Source organism: Helianthus annuus, chromosome 5 (assembly GCF_002127325.2).
Source record: "Helianthus annuus cultivar XRQ/B chromosome 5, HanXRQr2.0-SUNRISE, whole genome shotgun sequence".
NCBI lineage: Eukaryota > Viridiplantae > Streptophyta > Magnoliopsida > Asterales > Asteraceae > Helianthus > Helianthus annuus.
In genome coordinates this window covers 112569003-112587478 of record NC_035437.2, presented here as the reverse complement: position 1 = coordinate 112587478, position 18476 = coordinate 112569003, and the positions used below count along the sequence as shown (strand labels likewise).

General features: G+C 33.7%; 1 long non-coding RNA gene across 3 annotated transcripts; it reads left to right on the top strand.

The window, feature by feature from the left end:
• The first annotated feature begins 6002 nt into the window (after positions 1–6002).
• On the top strand, positions 6003–9102 carry LOC110941080. 3 transcript variants are annotated; one of them, XR_002593811.2, is made up of 8 exons: positions 6003–6258; positions 6475–6674; positions 7521–7561; positions 7926–7981; positions 8171–8223; positions 8295–8328; positions 8424–8534; positions 8712–9102. It is a non-coding gene; the product is annotated as an uncharacterized LOC110941080 (long non-coding RNA). The 3 variants fall into 3 exon arrangements; XR_002593812.2 differs by having other exon boundaries at positions 6003–6163; positions 8171–8328; XR_002593810.2 differs by having other exon boundaries at positions 6004–6258; positions 8171–8328.
• The last annotated feature ends 9374 nt before the right edge of the window (positions 9103–18476 follow it).

Genomic DNA, 18476 nt, shown 5'->3' with positions numbered 1-18476 from the left:
AATTTGGTACAAAAGTGTCATTTTGGACGAAAATGGCAAACCTACCCAAACCTCAGGGACAATTTTGGCAATTAACTCTCTATGTTAATTTATCTTTGTCAAAGGGAAAAATGATTACTTGAAAAATGGAAAGGAGGGCGATGGTTGTCATTGTTTAATCCATGGAAACCATGGTGATGTAGCCTTCCATTCATGTTCTTACGTGGCGAATCATGTCCCAACCATGACCTTCACACCCTTTAGCCCTATAAATTTTTTAATAATTTTAGAATCGACAATGAGTGGAAAACAGAGAAAAGATAAATAATATTATTTAATTGAAAAGAATAAAGTAAAAATAATTATTTTCCGTATAATTATACGAATATGATAAAAGAATCTATTGTGAATACTCCCTTCAATGGTGATGTGACAGAGGATAAGAATTCCCTTCAATACTCTAACTCACTACACGTAGTCATTGTCTAGAAATCAAAACAATTTTGTGGGCAGAGTGTTTTATACACTTTAAGATTCAAAATTTTAAAGACAAAATATACTCTATTAATTATTAATTAGTTATAACATATACCAACATCTGTTAGGTCGATTATATACTGTTTGTTTATAACTAGGTTTTGCCCCGCCTGCGTTGCAGGGCAATAAGTCGAATATTTCTCTCGCATAACATGTATGTCTATATTTCCGTTACTTGTATATTCTATTCATAACACGATCTAAAAAAATTACATCGAGTCAACCATTTAAAACACAAACACTACCATACTTTTACTAAAAAAAATTAAAACGATGGAAATACTATAATTTTAAACTAGGAGCAAAATTGTAATTTTTCAGGACAAATGAGCATGTACCAGGCATGCATGGACGAATAAAAGCTACACTTATGCCCGCCCGCGTTACAGGGCGTTAAATTGAATATTTCTTAGTTTCATAACATGTATGCATCTATTTAGTTTACTTGTACATACTACAATCTAAAAAAATACATCGAGACAACCAATTAAACCAAAACACTACCATAATTTTGCTAAAAAAAACGATGACAGGTCTGTAATTTTAAGCTGGGGTAAAATAGTAATTTGTCAGGACCAATGAGCGAGTGTTAGACAACTGGTTGACACAATAAAAGTTACATTGAGTCAACCAAGCAAAATAAAACACTACTATAGTTTTGTAAAAGAAAACGTAAAATGATGGCAAGATGACAATTTTTAACTCGGGGAGAAATCGTAATTTTTGAAATGAGAACAAAATCATAATTTTGAACAAAAGGCAAAGTCGTAATTATATTTTTAATTGGGGGCGAAATCATAATTTTAAATTGAGGGTGAAATCATAATTTTGAGCTAGGGGAAAACATAATTTTATTTTGACATGCGGGCAAAAACGTAATTTTGAGCGAGGGGCAAAAATATAATTTAATTTTAAACTGGGGGTAAAAACGTAATTTTAAACGGAGGGCGAAACCATAATTTTAAACTGAAAATAAAATACAAAATGGGTTTTTGAACTGAGAGCAAAATCGTAATTTTGAGCTAGGGGCAAAAGTATAATTTTATTTTGAACTGAGGGCAAAAACGTAATTTTAAACGAAGGACGAGACGGTAATTTTAAACTGGGTTTGAACTGAGGGCAAAATTGTATTTTTAAGCCAGGGGCAAAAGTATCATTTTATTTTAAATTGGGGGCAAAAACGTAATTTTAAACGGATGGTGAAACCGTAATTTAAAACTGGAAATAAAATTAAATTAAAAATGGGCTGGTGCAATAGGGAAGTGCCAGGCAAGCTGCCTGGCACTATTCCCCTAACTTGTAATTGTATATGTAGGGCAAAATTGTATTTTTAAGCCAGGGGCAAAAATATCATTTTATTTTAAATTGGGGGTAAAAACGTAATTTTAAACGGATGATGAAACCGTAATTTAAAACTGAAAATAAAATTAAATTAAAAATGGGTTGGTGCAATAGGGAAGTGCCAGACAAGCTGCCTGCCTGGCACTATTTCCCTAACTTGTAATTGTATATGTAGGTTGTCTGGCACTATTCCCCTAACTTGTAATTGTATATGTAGGGCAAAATTGTATTTTTAAGCCAGGGGCAAAAGTATCATTTTATTTTAAATTGGGGATAAAAACATAATTTTAAACGGATGATGAAACCGTAATTTAAAACTGAAAATAAAATTAAATTAAAAATGGGTTGGTGCAATAGGGAAGTGCCAGACAAGCTGCCTGACACTATTTCCCTAACTTGTAATTGTATATGTAGGATAATATTCTAAGTAAAAGTATATATAACAACTCATGATTATAAGAATAATCATGGAACACTGTGTACGTTTCTATTATACTAATATTACCATAGTCATGCCGCAACATGATGTAATAAAAAATGTGGATTTGCTTTCAATATCATAATGGGATATCTTTTAAAAGCTAAACAAACTTTGCCAATAAAGTTAAATATATCAACGCTTGGATCAGTACATGATATTGTTTAGCTTTTTATTTCATACTAGCTTATACATTCGGTGTACGATTGACTACATGAGGTTGAGAACTAAAAATCATGCAATAAAACATTATAATAAAGTATTTGTTACGAGTACATCATTAAGAGTGACTCTTCACATCCTTAACTCCTCTTTTGTATTTAATCTTATGTTAATGTACAAGCCTATAAAGAGGCTTTGTATTTTATACTTACACATCAATAAGAAATCCATCTTTCATTCTCTCATTTTCTCTATGCCCTATAGTAGGCCGTTGTTTCACAACACGTTATCAGCACGAAAGTACTCTATGTGTTTTGCCACCCTTGGTCCTTTTTCATCGCCTTTGATGTGCATTATTTTCCAGCCTAAATCAATCTCGCACGTTGAGAAAGCAGCCAAATAATGATCAACCTATCTATATTTTTTTTTTCAATTGATTTTAGAAGTTATTATATAAATTAGCATGTTGGTATTCATCAGGTTTTAGATGTTACGTCCTAATTATGACGTTACAATTGGCTAATTCATCCTTTTCTAATACTCATTATTAATTGAATAACTTTAGTTTTCGTTGACGACAATATTACGTACATTTATTTTATTTTTATCTTTTACAAATGATCCTTTCTATTTAGGGATGAGATTTTTTACCGATCATAAATGGTACCGGTATCGGTAATAGATTTTTCAAAATTCGGTATCGATAAAAAACGGTATCGGTACCGGTATTTTTCGGTAAATACCGGTATTTTCGGTAAATACCGGTATTAATACCGAATTTAATAATGACTTTATGTATTTTGCTATTATCTTATATCCCACTATGAAGTTATATTTTCTTGAACATTGTTTTACAAAAACCAATATCAAATTTATTTTGTTTGGTTATTTTTAATCAATTATGATATTTTTTTAGACATGTTGGAATTTGGATGTTAAAAGTCGAACCCATGATGTTTACCTTTTAATTTTTTTGACTACTTAATATGTTTACATTCCTCTATATATTACTCTAGTTCAATTAATAATGGATGGATGAGTTGCACATGAAATTTTTTTAGGTAAAACAATGGATGACACTAAAGCAGTACCAATATGGTAAAGTACCGAAATACCGGTACCGATACCGTACCGGTATCGAATCTATAAATACAGTATGGTAATCGGTATCCATATTTCCTCAATGTCGGTAATGGTATTTATGGTATCGGTACCGATACGGTACCGGTATCGTACCGATCTCATCCCTACTTCTATTATTCTAAATTGGCTGGTTTATCATTTAATTAGTTAATTTTATTATAATATATGTTGTTTAGGACTCTTACAGTCTAGTGATGCTCATATTCGACTTCACTGGTTTCACTAATAAGGACACCGTCCCTCCCCCAAGCTCAACATGCATTGCTGAGTGTTCTTTTTAGTAAAATTGTCCACGACATATGTCGCCAGTGGAGTGCCGTACTATCCTTAAGTATCACATCATGATTCCTTAATTTCCAGTTGATGATATATGCCTTTTTATTCATAAGGCGTGTTTGGATTCTTTTGGGGAGCATGCAGTTCATTGTAAAGAGCTCCCGGGGTTTAAGTACCGACATGATTTGGTTAGGTATGTTCTTTTTAACATATTCAGGCGCGCTGGTATTTCTGCTAAGAAAGAGGCACCCATTAATTTCTTAACTGACTCATTGGAAGAGAGGTCTATCCTTAGACCAACCAACATTTTGGTCTTTGAATGGGTAGGAGGAAAACATGCATGTATGGATCTAACAGGGGTTTCCCCGCTTGTGGGCTTAGAGGGTAGTGCTTTCACGGTGGGTCAAGCTGCATTAAAGGTTGGTTCGGGCAAAGTGACTAAACACGAGAAAGCTTGCCTTGACAACCAGCACGTGTTTTTCCCATTTGCTTTTGATACTTTTGGTTTCCTTGCGCCAGAGGCTGGACCTACTTAGTCGAGTTCAAAGGGTCATGCATAGTAATGTTATGACCCCGAGATCTATGGACGTAGTTTTTAAAAGACTTAGTTTTGCTATTAAAAAATGGGCAGCGATGCATCTTGTTACCCGTTTACCATCTATCTATCTCGATGTAAATTCATTTCTAAATTCTACAGCTAATTCGTAAATATGAATCTACAAAACGAGACGTTACCACTCTACCCCTTAAATTAGGTTTCGTCCTCAAATCCTGTCATACCATAAATGACTAAGTGATAAATTTATTCCATATTCACTTCCTTTTATATAACATTTGATCATTTCCCATGTTTTCATTATATTAACAATTTTTAATTGTATTATGGCATATCAGATTAATCTTTGTGTCTAGAACCTTTATATATTGCACGACGAATTTTGTTTTATTTTATTTACTTTTTTTAATTGACCTCTATATCTATTAAAGATACATAAGTACTTGCGTCTGCCAAACATGATAACGGTCGTTTTATAAAAATTATACGAGATACAAATAGAAATCTCAACTACCCATAAAATCTATAATATACGTCCTTAGCATGTTTTCAAGCATTCGGGTCACATTGTACGTTTAAAGACAATATCTCTAGCCTAATCGAGCATTCGGGTCATATTGTACCTTTGAAGGTTTTATTCCACGCCCTAGCCTAATCGATAATACAACCACGCATTCAAACTCAGGTGTTTGCTAAATTTGCTATTCTTCTTCAATTTCCAAAGCTTCACATAGAAACATAATTATTTATTTTATCCGTTTGCTAAAAAGATTATGATGAAGTTTCGTGACGTCCAATCAAGGGTGTCTTGATATGAAAGATGAATATGAATGTCAAGAAACAGCCAAAAATAACACTTTGTCCCGAAGAAACAATATATTTAATTCATATAGGGTAATTTATGCCTTTAATTCAAAAATTGTAAATTACCAAAAAGTATATCGATGTAACACATTAGATTCTTTTAAGCTAATGTATAAAATTGTCACCAAAATATGCTAACAAGTAACAATTATAAAGACCAACTAATATAGAAGCGTACGTAGTAAAAGTATCAAGTTTGATGTCATCGACCAAATGTTGATTATAATGATTACTAGTTTATAGACCCGTGTATTACACGAGTTTATACAATATATACGATATAATTATATAATCATTAAAAAACTTTATATAACTTAAACGATATAATTACATAATCTTTAAAAACTTACGACCTATGTTAATTTGTAACGAAACTTTATATAAACGAATTTTTATTATCATATGATAGTTGACACACTAACTTGAATTTATCACAAAAACCAACACATCTTAATCAGTAACACTAAAAATACCATAATAGCCGTGTAACACAAAGGTTGAATACTGAAAAAACATGTAATATACCAATCTATTATATATAATAAATGTGTTAAATTTTGCTGATGTGTCAGCGTGATATTGCACCTCAGAATGGTTTTGACGGGAAAATGGTGGATGATTATTTTGGGTTGATACGGGATCCGTATTATGTTTTTATGACCCGCATATAAGTTTCTTTGTAAAACCTAGATTTGTATCTCCTTCCTGTACTCCTCTTCTCACGTACGCTTCTTTAACAAAACCCTAGATTTCCATTTGTTTATTCTTCTTCTCCTTCAAACTCTGTAATCCATCAACCTCTGCAATCAAATCGATTCAACCATCAGGTACACCTTTATTGTTGCTCATTTTTTCACGATTTATAACCAATTAACCATACTCTTTCAAACCCTAATCTTCTGTCGACTCCATTATCTTCAAGGTGCGTTTCTGAATCCCTAATGGAGATTTTATATGTGTTTTTGTTTCGATTTACCTACATCTGATTTCTGAATCCCGTTTCTGATTTTATATGTGTTTTCGTTTTATTTACCTACTCTCGGTTATACGCCTTGTAGTTCTTAGGGCTTTCTCGGTTATACATCTGATTTCTGAATCCCGTTTCTAATTTTGTTATTGATTGTTTTTTTTCATCCAGGCAAAAAACGCTTGAAACTCATCAGATCCGGTGACGATTCTCACCGTCCGGCCAAGCGCACGCGGTTTTCCTACGAGGTTTCCGCCGGTGGTGAAATATCCGACGAATAGGCTGTTTTCGTTCAGTTGCTTGAACAAGAGCTTGAGAAGTTCACTTCCTTCTTCGTTGAGAAGGAGGAAGAGTATATTATTAAATTGAAGGTATTACAATATTAGATCTGGATTTGTTTCACATTTTTGTGATATTTGTTTGTGTTTAGATTGTTTGCGAATGAATTTTAGGCATAATGTTCTAATTAGGTCATTGAATTTAGGTTTTTGATGCGTAGTGTGCTTATAATGTTATATCGTTATGTTGAGTTTGTTGAATTAGATTACTTGCTGCTATTCATCATTAGGTTATGATTCTGTTAGTGTGTTGTGAATTCGATTTCCTATAGGTTAGTGTGCTTATAAGTTATAATCTGTTGAACTGTGTTCGTATATAGATTATTTGCGAATGAATTTTAGGCGAAACATGTTATGCGACTCATCATTAGGTCATGTTTCTGTTACTTTGTGTCTGAATTCAGATTTTGATGCGTAGTGTACTTATAATCTTATATCGTCACTGTCAGGTTTGTTAAGCTGTATGTCGATTCTGTAGTTGAAATTGATTTTATACGTTTTTATTATTCTTATGTAAAAGTCGCATAATTCTTGTGGGTTTTTATCAAGTTTTTGACCTTATCATCAGACGTTTGAATTACTTAATTTTTTCATCATAAACTTGATTACTTAACACTCTTACTATCAGGGTTTATTTAGTTTGAATATCGCATGTTAATTTTAATTGCCTTAATAAATTATAAAGAAATTACACCGATTATAATCGTATTATCGGTTTATTTATTGATGGGTCATTATCGTTTGGTGAATTTTGTTTTGACTTTGACCGTAAAAGGTGTAATCAAGATGAATTTTGACCTTGTGAATTGTTATTTTCACTGCAAATATAGAACCTGTGGATTGTTTATCTAAATTTTTATGTTTGTTTTTTGAGTATAGTGATATGGCAAAGAGTTTATTCAAGCAAGAACATGATCTTGGTAAGTGTTTCCTTTGTTATATTCATATTAGGCCTGGTTCGGACCAATGACGGACCTAGAAAAAAAAATTTGTTCATGGGGGGCAATTGGGCGGCTTAACCAAAATTTTATGAGGGGCGATTCAGATTTTAGCGTATAAATAACAGTAACAAAAAATTGTTCATGGGGAGCGATTGGGCGGCTTAACCAAAATTTTATGAGGGTCGATTCAGATTTTAGCGTATAAATAACAGTAAAAAAAATTTCATGGTTGACCCATGTCCGCCAATGGACTTTCGACTTACTATCCAGTTTTATTTTCTTTGTTACTTTTGGTGTTGAGAGTGATCTCATTGAGTTTGAGTTGTGTATCGGTTCGTTTCAGAGAAAAGGCGTGCTGAGGCTACTAGAATTAGAGAAAAGTACCCCGATAGGATTCCAGTAAGTGTTTATCTCTCTCTAGATTTGTCATGTTTATATGGATATGACTCTTTTGCAGAACATGTATCAATCTTTTCAGTTATAGTTTTAATATCATTCTGGTGAAGAGAAGTATTGGTTATGTGATATGGTTCCAAAGTAATCTTCTTGATTTTGTTTTGAGGTTAATTTTGATTTGGTCATTATAAGGTGATCGTGGAGAAAGGGGAGAGGAGCGATGTTCCCACCATTGATAAGAAAAAGTATGTAATATGTATATGCTATAGCTATTATAACGTTATTTTTCTCATTTAATCGAGAGTTAGTCAAACAGATATCACCTACGAGATATTTTGGAAACATTGGAGGTATTCCTTAATTAATTATTTATATTTGGAATGACCAGCATACATGCTAAACAATGTTGATTTACGTTTTAGTTTTTCTTATTTTTTATGTCTAGGATGGTTATCCCCCAAAACGTTAGTGAAAAGTTGTGGAAAGTCGCTTACCAGTTGCCACTACAACTTGGTCCGAACTAATCTATGGGTTGTTTGGTGCCTTACTTTTGTAGGTATTGCCGTATTGTTACCTATTTATATTTTGTTCTAAATTATATGTTTTTACATCTGAACTTTATAAAGTGATCTCATGGGAGAATTTGTCAAGCACATAGGTTCGATTGTCTATTTTTTTAATCACATTTTTATTTTGATAACTGGATCTTAATTATTGATTTATATTATAACAGGATAATGGATTTCGTCATGGGGTGTTTACCTTCACCCTAAAATAAAGCTTCTACCGAGCGCGAATCGTGTTTCAAAATATGCTGGTGCAAACGTGGAGACATAAAGAAGCACCTAAGGATCTAGGGCTCACACAGGATGACAACGGGATTTTCAACATTAACATAAAATTAAAATATAGAAAAAAGTATTGACAGGTCAACCTAACCCGACCCAGTTAAGTTTTTTTTACAAAATCCCATTTATGATCATCAAAGAAAATGTTAATGTATTTTTCATATAAAAAGTGTACCCATGTCAAAATCATTTAAGATAGTTGTATTTCTGTGTAGTGAATTTTGACATAATGTGATTAAGTAGAAAGGTTAGTGATAATAGATATGTTTTTTCTTATTTGTGTTAATGGATATTTTTAGTTATGAAAGTCAACTCTTATTCAGGTATTAAGGTTGGTCAACACCCATTACACTTATACTTATATATCTGAACGGTGATGTAAAGGCAGTTAAATTTTTGGTTTCACAACCTAATCTTGACCCAGAACTACACGAGGCATGCCTTTTTTCCTCTAAATCTCTGCTTCGTCCCTCTCGCATCGGGCGTGCCTTTTTGAATTTTGACGGGAAGTTTTTGTTATGGAAGATCATGTACTGTATGAATTTCTAAGGCTTGCACGAGATGAAAATGAAGAACATGGGAGGCTATTTTTAGAGCGATTTAATATTTTTTTTTCACTAAACAATGTATTAATTTTTTTAAATCGTCTTATTTTAAGTAATTTGATGTAACTGAAACTTACAGTCTCTTTTATTGCCGAATGCACTTTTATATAAGATAACTTATTTTTATCTTTCAAATATGTGAACACATGGTTCAAACAAAGTATAGCTTGCAGTCATTCAAAAATTGTTAAGGCTGGCTTGTAGTTCCGTTTCAGTAACAGAATCTCAGGTTAGGATGCTTTTCGTTACATTAGAATTGATAACAACCATAAACAACTTATTAAAAGTATTTAGATCAGCAGTTGTGAAATCAGGAGCCACAACCGGGATGCAAATCGAGTCGACGGATGCGGATTACAAGATAAATGGGTACCTACTCCCAGCTGATTTATTGATGCTTCTTTGGATGTGTTGGGTTATGTCTTGGGGTTCTAGAAACCGACAGACGGTGAAAGAAAATGCAATGTTTGGTCTTCCGGATGTGAATAATTTGGTGTTGTCTGCTATTTCGTCGTGTGTTGAAGGTGGTGCTGAGTTGAATGTATGGGATGACGGTATTTTGGGGTCTGATAGACAAATTCCGATAGGGAAGCTTCATGTGTGGGTATTGAAAACGGTGCCGAACCTTCCGGAATGTTTGGTGCAGTTCGTTCATTCGAGAATATCCAATTCTGCATCTCAACAGGTACTTCCATTCTTTCTAAGCATGTAGGATTTAGTTTCCACTTCTTTGGTGATTTGATCAAGTTAAAGGTGGGATTTTTGTACTTCTTTACCTAAAAATGTGTGGCCTTTGGTTACAGTTTATCTCTAACGAATCAAACGAGTACATTTAGAAAACTTAGCTATAGATGGATCATGTCAAATGGGTGGCATTAGGTTATATCTTATCCCCAATGGATCAAATGGGTGTAATTTGAAAACTTGGCTATATAATATACGAGTAATCAAAGTTTTCTTATGCTGCAACTTACATATTGTGTAATATGACAAATCAGCGCTATATTTGTTCACTCAGAGTGGGTGGTGTTGGGGTAAGAATGTCATTTTGGATTTATAATTCACTTTGAACCAATGACCATATGTACAACTGAAACAAAGTCCTGCTCAAGTTATTAAACTAATTTCCACCAACCAAATGATCTTTCTACTACTTATTTTCTTAAGTTAGTAGCTGTAGTGCTGTACTTGCATAATAAAATTGCCCTAAATGCTTCTCCATGATCTGACGCTGTTAACATCGGCACTTCATGATCTACCTTACAAGAGAAAGAAGACTAGAAGCGGGTGTAGGGCATTTAAAACCTCTATGGTCACCAAAGTGGGCTTTTTTTTTTCTTTTTTCTTTTCTTTTTTTTTTTTTTTTTTTTTTTTTTTTTTTGCAGATTTGCTAGCTCTCATTGAGGTTTTTACCATCTATTGTCAAAATAATCTTGTGGGGATCACACAAATTACTCAAGTTTTTCCAGATACTAACATTGGTTAATCAAGATAATGACAAAACTGCACTTCAGGTATATGTTTTTGTCAAAATATGATGCTATAATATAAAGAGTACAAAAATCTTGATGCACCAGTTTGGTTTGTTTAAACTGTAACCTGATACTTGATCGTTTCTTATTAGCCTTGTGAAAAGGTATATAACTAAACAACTTGTTGAATTACATGGGTCTTCAAGCCGTTACTTACAGAGGTTTATGATTTTGCATCTGCTATTTATCCAGTTGAATAATGTGGTTTTATTTTATAGATCTATACTATATTTACTAGGATTATTATTTCTTTACCTTAATAACTTTGATGATGTGTCAGTGATTGTCTTTATGTATTCTCTTTTTGAATATAAATTATTGCAGGCCGTCTCTGATGGGAGTTCAGTACATGATACAGTGTATATGCTCTTTAATGGATTGTAGAAGTTAATGGGAAACTAACTCTTAATGTAACAAAGGTACATATTATAAAGGCTTTTATTAATGAGGTCACAATGGATATGGTTTAGCATGTTGTGATCTAGAGTTGATTAAAATTTCTAATATTTTCATTTTTATATTCATAAAAAGATTTAAGGGTGTGTTGATGACTATTGAACCCGTATATTATTGTTGCTTTTGATTGTAATTTAAATTTTCCTACCCGGGTATCTACCCGGGGAATAACCTAGTTTATATATTATTAATATGAATGAAATTACCTATTACATTACATATAACAGTGTATACATATAATAATTTCTATAATTGTTTATCTTTTAAATCTAACTTTTATTTAAAATAAATCTCTAAGACCTCAATTATGTTTGCAAAAATCATTATTTAAGTTGTTCTTTTTCTCTGTATTGATAAAAAGTCAATTTTATTAGTATGACATAAATTAGGTTGTTATTCTTACTAATAATTGTTATGCAGATTTAATTAATAAATAATTATTGTAAAGTTATGATATAAGTTAAAGGTTTATATATGATGAATAAAATTTTTTCATTATTAAAGGTTAATTGGCTATGTCACAAATGAATATAAAATGATATTAATATATTTCTTACTAAACACATTTATTAATCATAAATCGGTGTAGCTACAAACCTTAATATTATCTCATCTATAAAACTTCAAAACGTTAAGTTATATGGTTAGTTGCTCTTTTTTAGCTTTTATTCATATGTTAGAAAAACTTATATATCGACTTTCTATATAATCTCAGACATGGATGGCAACTTTTTTTTTTAATTTAAACTATTTTTTTAAGAAATACTAAAATCATAGTTTTTAAAATTATAGATCATTTATGTATATATTTTAATCATAAATTTATATATTATTAATGAGTTAAAGATGAAATTGCCATGTGGCATTAATTGGAAATAGGTAAGAGGAGATAATGCCACTTGGCATTAGATGTAATCAACAATCAGTTAAAGTTGTATTTTGTCGGAAAGATCAACTGAGTAACATGTTTCATTTAAAAAAACAAAAAAGTGAAATGACCAAATGTGTTAGAAGTATTTGAATGCTTAAAATGTTCTTAATCGTTTTATTAAAAAGAAATCTTATATCATACTTTTGATAATATGTTTTCGCTACTCATAACAATACATCAAACATTACAAAATGTATATATAAAAAAGTGAATGCACAAAAGGTGTTTAAACGTTGCCCTAACATGACTCAAATCCTTTTGACCCGTAAAAAAATCACCTGTTTTGGCATGAACCCGTTACAACCAGAAAAGAAAGATAAATAAGATTCAAATACTTCCCATTAAAAAAGAAACAAAAATCCTATTTTACAAGTCTATGGTTGATCTGAGTAGTTTATAATATTCATCTTAAAGATAAATTATTGTGAAATAAAAAGTAAATCGGAAACCACAATTAATATGTGGAATATATAAATTACATATTATATGAAAAAAAAACTTAAGCGTGATTATTCATTTTAAAAAAGTATTAAAATCATAGGTTTTAAAATTATAGATAATTACCGTTAAAAAAGTTTAAAAAAATTGAAGTATTCTAATAAAAATTTTAAGTATTTGCATAATACTATTAATAATCATTAATTAGAATTACATATAAATTAAATAATATTATTAGTTAATGATTTGAAGAAGAAAATGCCATATGGCATTAGTTGTAACTTTAAATAAGAAGATGTCATGTGGCATTAGTTGGAGTTTTTTATTATAATTAGATTAGATTATATTATTTGTTATACTTTTAAACTTAAATTACAATAAATGGAAAGTGTTATATAATAATTAAAAAATTATTATTTTTTTGAATGGCAAATATTCCTCCCTTTATTTTACATCAAATATTCTAAAGAGTAAATTTCTGTTTTCGTCCCTGAGGTTTGTCCATTTTAACTAGTTTAGTCCAAAAATCTAATTTATAACAAAACCATCCCTAAGGTTTGCATTTCTTAACGCTTTTCATCCCTAAGGTTTGCATTTCTTAACGCTTTTCATCCCTGAGAATTAAATGAAAAAGCACCCTTAGGGATGAAAAGCGTTAAGAAATGCAAACTTCAGGGCTGGATTTGTTATAAATTAGATTTTTGGACTAAAGTAGTTAAAATTGACAAACCTCAGGGACGAAAACAGAAATTTGCTCTATTCTAAAATACTTCCATGTTCAGGCGTGAACCTAAGACCCCACCTTTAAAAGGCATATATCTCGTGAAGACTTATGGTATAAATAGATACAAACCCTTTTGAGTTGCACTTCTTTCCCCCCTTCGATAGGTTTATGAATACAATTACGTACTTTAAACAAGATTTCTGATGATATGTACACTATTTGCGTGCGATATGTTTAGATGTGTCATTTAGTAAGTTATTAACCAAGTTGTCCCTTGTAAACTACAACTAAAATGCATCATCTTATGTATATGTCTGCAAACATGTGCTAGTGTGCTTTTGTGTTTTCCTGTGTAGGTGTTCTTGTGTTTATACGCTACCTGTATGTGTCTCCGTCTTCTCGTCTAGTCTCCCATCATCACCAGGTGTCGTAGAAAATAATGGGGAGGGCAGGGACTAAACTTGGGTCCCTTAGAACACCAAGTCTCTCCCTTACCACTCCACCACCACCTTATTGGCGTGTGCGTGAGTTTTTATTTGTAGTATTTTTCATATGTGTCTGTACATTCGTGTGCGTGAGTTTTTATTTGTAGTATTTTTCATAGTATGTACCGAAGGTATATTTATCGAAATGAACATAATTTCTTTTGTCTAAATAGAAAAAGAGTTTGTTCTCATCATAAAGAAGCCAACATGCTCACTGTGACTGATGTGCGTGAAGTGTGTTATATTTTTAGATATATATTTAAGCCCTTTTTACACTTTTAGCCAAGTTTTAAATTTATAAAACACGATATTTACTAACACTAAACACACATATGGGCAAGTGCACCCATCGTGGGCGTAGTATAGTGTTGGTAAGATACCGAGGTCGTCCAAGGACACAAGAGCTTTTAATACCGGTTTATCCTCAACGTCTAATCAAATCAAAAAGTTAGAAAAATTGATTTAAACTAAGAAAAATAAAAACTAACTAAATGCTGAAAAATAAAGTAAAATAAAAACAGATAGACAAGATGAATCACTTGGATCCGACACGTGTATTAGTATAACCTTTGATTATTTTCGCACTTTTGCACTTGTTTAAGAGATTATCTTAGTTATTGTAGTAGGCCCCTCTTTTGAAGGCGACGTTACCCTCAACCCAGTAGTTTGAGTCAGCAAGGATACAATCCTAAAGGGTCGGATTATTGAAAGATAATGAATTAAGTTATTAATGCAAATTATGGTAGGCCCCGCTTTTGGCGGTGACGTTACCCTCGGCTAAGTAGTCTGAGTCAGCAGGGATACAGTCCTAAATAGCCGGGTTATAGTATTAATAGTAGTTAGCTTATGAGGGGGTCAAAGAGTTTGGATCCCCGCCATCCAATACCTATGGGCATTGAAGGAGATCCTACTAAATTTGACCCAGGTCCCAAGCAGGACCTCTAAACGCTGAACAAGGGCAAGACCTTTACCAAACCGTTCCCTTAACCCCCGACCAGGTAGCCAACATACCTCCATATAGACCGTGGAGATATGAATGGTGAAAATCTTTTATTTTATATAGACAGTAAAATAATGCCAAGACACCACGGACAAACGATAAGGAAAGATCACCTTCAACATAAGTAACTAGTTATTAAAGTCATTAATACAAAACCAAATAAAAAGTGCAAAAGATTAAAAATAAAAAGTATTATACTAAACACTTGTCTTCACCAAGTGATGTAAGAGACTTAGGCAAACATGGCCTTGATTGTCAAGAACTCTTACGATCAATCTTGGATCCCGAGACGACTCACACACTCTACGATGGACAATGGATGATGGTGGTGGATGATGGTGATATGGTGGTGGTGGATGAGGTGTGAGAGAGGTGGTGTGCCAAGGGATGAGGGAGAATGAAACCAAGCTCCTCTATTTATAGGCTGGACAGAACGCTGGACACGGCCCCGTGTCCGCTGGACACGGCCCCGTGCCCGTCTGACACTCTCTCTCTTCATTAATTGTAATTGCGAATTACAATTAATGCGCCTGCTGTACTTTCAACACGCCCCCGTGCCCGCTGGGCACGGCCCCGTGGTGAGCAATGGAAGCTTCTACTGGTTTGTCTTTTCTGCTGCTTCCTGGGCACGCCCCCGTGTTCACTGGACACGGGGCGTGTTCAGACTCTGTTTTCTTCTCTTTGTCTTGGGAGGTGCCGTTGAGGGTCCGGGCAGTCCACTTTTGTTCCTTTTCTTGTATTTATGATAGAATTAGTGGTCTTTTTGCTTCTTTTGTGATTTTGAGCTCATTTCATCCTGAAAATACAAAAGGAAGACAAAAACACTCTTTTTCCAACATTAGTACTTAAAAAGGGTTAGTTTTATGCCTTAATTGATGTGTTTTATATGTTGCATTTTACACACATCAAATACCCCCACACTTGAACTTTTGCTTGTCCTCAAGCAAAACTCTTTTAATGTGGCTTACACTCCCAAATGGAATAGGTAGAAGAGAAGTTTTTAGCTTGTCCTAGAGTGTCGGGAATCCAAGGTTTTTATAGGTTTTATTTTTATTTTATTTACAATCCTATTCGTTATGATTTATTTTGAACTTTTCATAAGATAAACTACTTATTTTGGCATAACATGCCTTATTAAAATTCCATTTATATACACGTTCACATACCTCACGGGAGATCACTCAATCACTCGGCCGAAGGTGTATATTTAAGTGAATCGCTCGAGAGCGGCACGGACTTACGTTTTCCATAGGCTTGCCAAGCGATCAATCCTCCTCCTTTTTAACTTTTTACCTTTGTAAATATCAAGAGGACTTTTGGGGTGAAGGCTTGGGTTTAAAGGTGGGTGGTTGGTTAGTGGTTAGTAAAAAGGGCGAAAATCGTAACAAGTGTCGGTTTTCATAAAATACCTTATTTTTAGTGACATTTATTTTTGAAGTATTTCTCCAAACAAGCTTTTGTAGCTTTTGTTTGTTTTTGACTTCATTATTCAATTTTTTTTTTTCGTCACGTAGAGGGTATGTTTATGAAAATCCGAGCTTGTTACTAAAATAAGGGTGAAAAAATGAAAAAGGTTTTTGGTGGGTAAAAAAAAAAATTGTTTTGGGGGTAATGAAATGAAAGGTTTAGGCTCAAAGGGGTTTTTCTAGGGGGATTTTGGGTAGGTAAAAAAAATGAAAAATAATGGTTTTGAAAGAAAAATAGTTAGTCCTAATGCCTCCATCATTTACTTACTTGGGTTTAAGTTGGTAAGGACCGGGAATGTATCGTCGTGGCAAGTTCTAGATTTGTAAAGACCGAGCGGCTATTCACACAAGAAACGAAAAATGAGCATTTAATCTAAATATGTATATTTTTATGCTTAATAAAGGCTCAAAACTCACTTTTGTGGGAATGGGTTTTTAATGTGACCAAGCATATATAATCGAATTTTAGCTAGACTTGTTACACCGTTTCATAATTTTCTTATGTTAGTTCTTTTTTTATCACGACGCTATCGGTTGTAAATTTGTAAAAATATAACCTTTTTAGAACTTGTTATTCCCAACTTAAACTAAGACAAGTAAATAAAAATAAAAAAATGAAAAAGTTTTTTTTTGAAAAAATTTGGGGTGTTTAGCGGTTCCAATAGAGTTTTGTGTAAGGCTTGTTTTAGGATTTTGCAAAATTTCAAGGTTTTAGCATCCCCCCCCACACTTAAATTACACATTGTCCTCAATGTGTCCAAAAATAAAGTTTTTGGTTGATTAGAATGTGAAAAAGTGTGTTTAAAAACAAAGATTTGTGTTACTGGCACTCTGGACACGGCCCCGTGTTGACCGGGCACGGCCCCGTGGTCAAGTGCCAGTAACAAAAATTATAGAATTGAAACAGAAGCCTGGACACGGGGGCGTGTCCGCTGAACACGGCCCGTGTCCAGTTACCTGAACTGGGTGATTTCCTGCAGGGGGCTCAGCACGGGGCCGTGTTGGTTGGGCACGGCCCGTGTGGAGCCTTCTGTTATGGAGATTTTTGTCGGTTTGTTCTGTTCTTCTGCATGGTTCCATTTTTTCTCGTTCCCTTTTTCATCCATTACCACCACGAGTCCATAATCCATAAAAACCATCATAACATTGCTAATAGAGACATTACATAAAAATTACATAGATATTAAGCTTATGGAGTTCTAGCCCTATGTTTTATTTTAATTTAGCAAAATTTCCAAGAATCTACTGATTTTGGTTAGATAAGGCTTTGTAGAGCTCCACTTTTCGGGCGCGGTTCTCCTCACATGTCGGCAAGCCACTCCTCTACCTCCCTTGGAAGGAGGAAGGAGGGCTCGTTTGCATTTGTTTGAGGAGTTTCAACTTCCGCCGGAACTTCTTGTGGGTTTTCCATAGGAGGTTCCGCGGGGATGTCTTCCCACCCGGTAGGGTTGTTAATACCGAGTGCCAGGTTCCAGTCTTGTTGTGGAAGAACTGGTTCCATAGGGGGTGCCACCAAAATGTTTAACCTTTGGTGCAAAAGGTTAATCTCTTGGAAGCTGCTTTCCAATCCCATTGTAAGATCGTTAATACGGTCAATGAGAACCTCCTCCACGGATGTCATTTCGTCGAGAGCTTCCCTTAGCGCTATCACGTAGTGCACAAGTGTAGCTTCAACGGAGGGCCTCCTTCCCCTTCGGCTGTTTGAGGAATGCACGGATGATGTCTTGCTGTTTTCACTCGCCATTCTACGAAAAATAAACCAGAAATAGTTTATAAGACGAAACAGCTTCTGGACACGGCCCCGTGCTCACTGAGCACGGCCCCGTGTTCATCTTTCTGCAGAATTTTGGAGCAAGGAACCTTGGTTTTTCAAGTTATTTTCTGAGTTTGTGCAAGCTTTTTGACAGTAAATAACTCTAAACAATGCTACATAACATGTTTTTACCAAGATTCCATGACCAAAACTCCTTGTTTCCTACCATAAAGATTGAAAATTCAAACTTTTCATGGTGG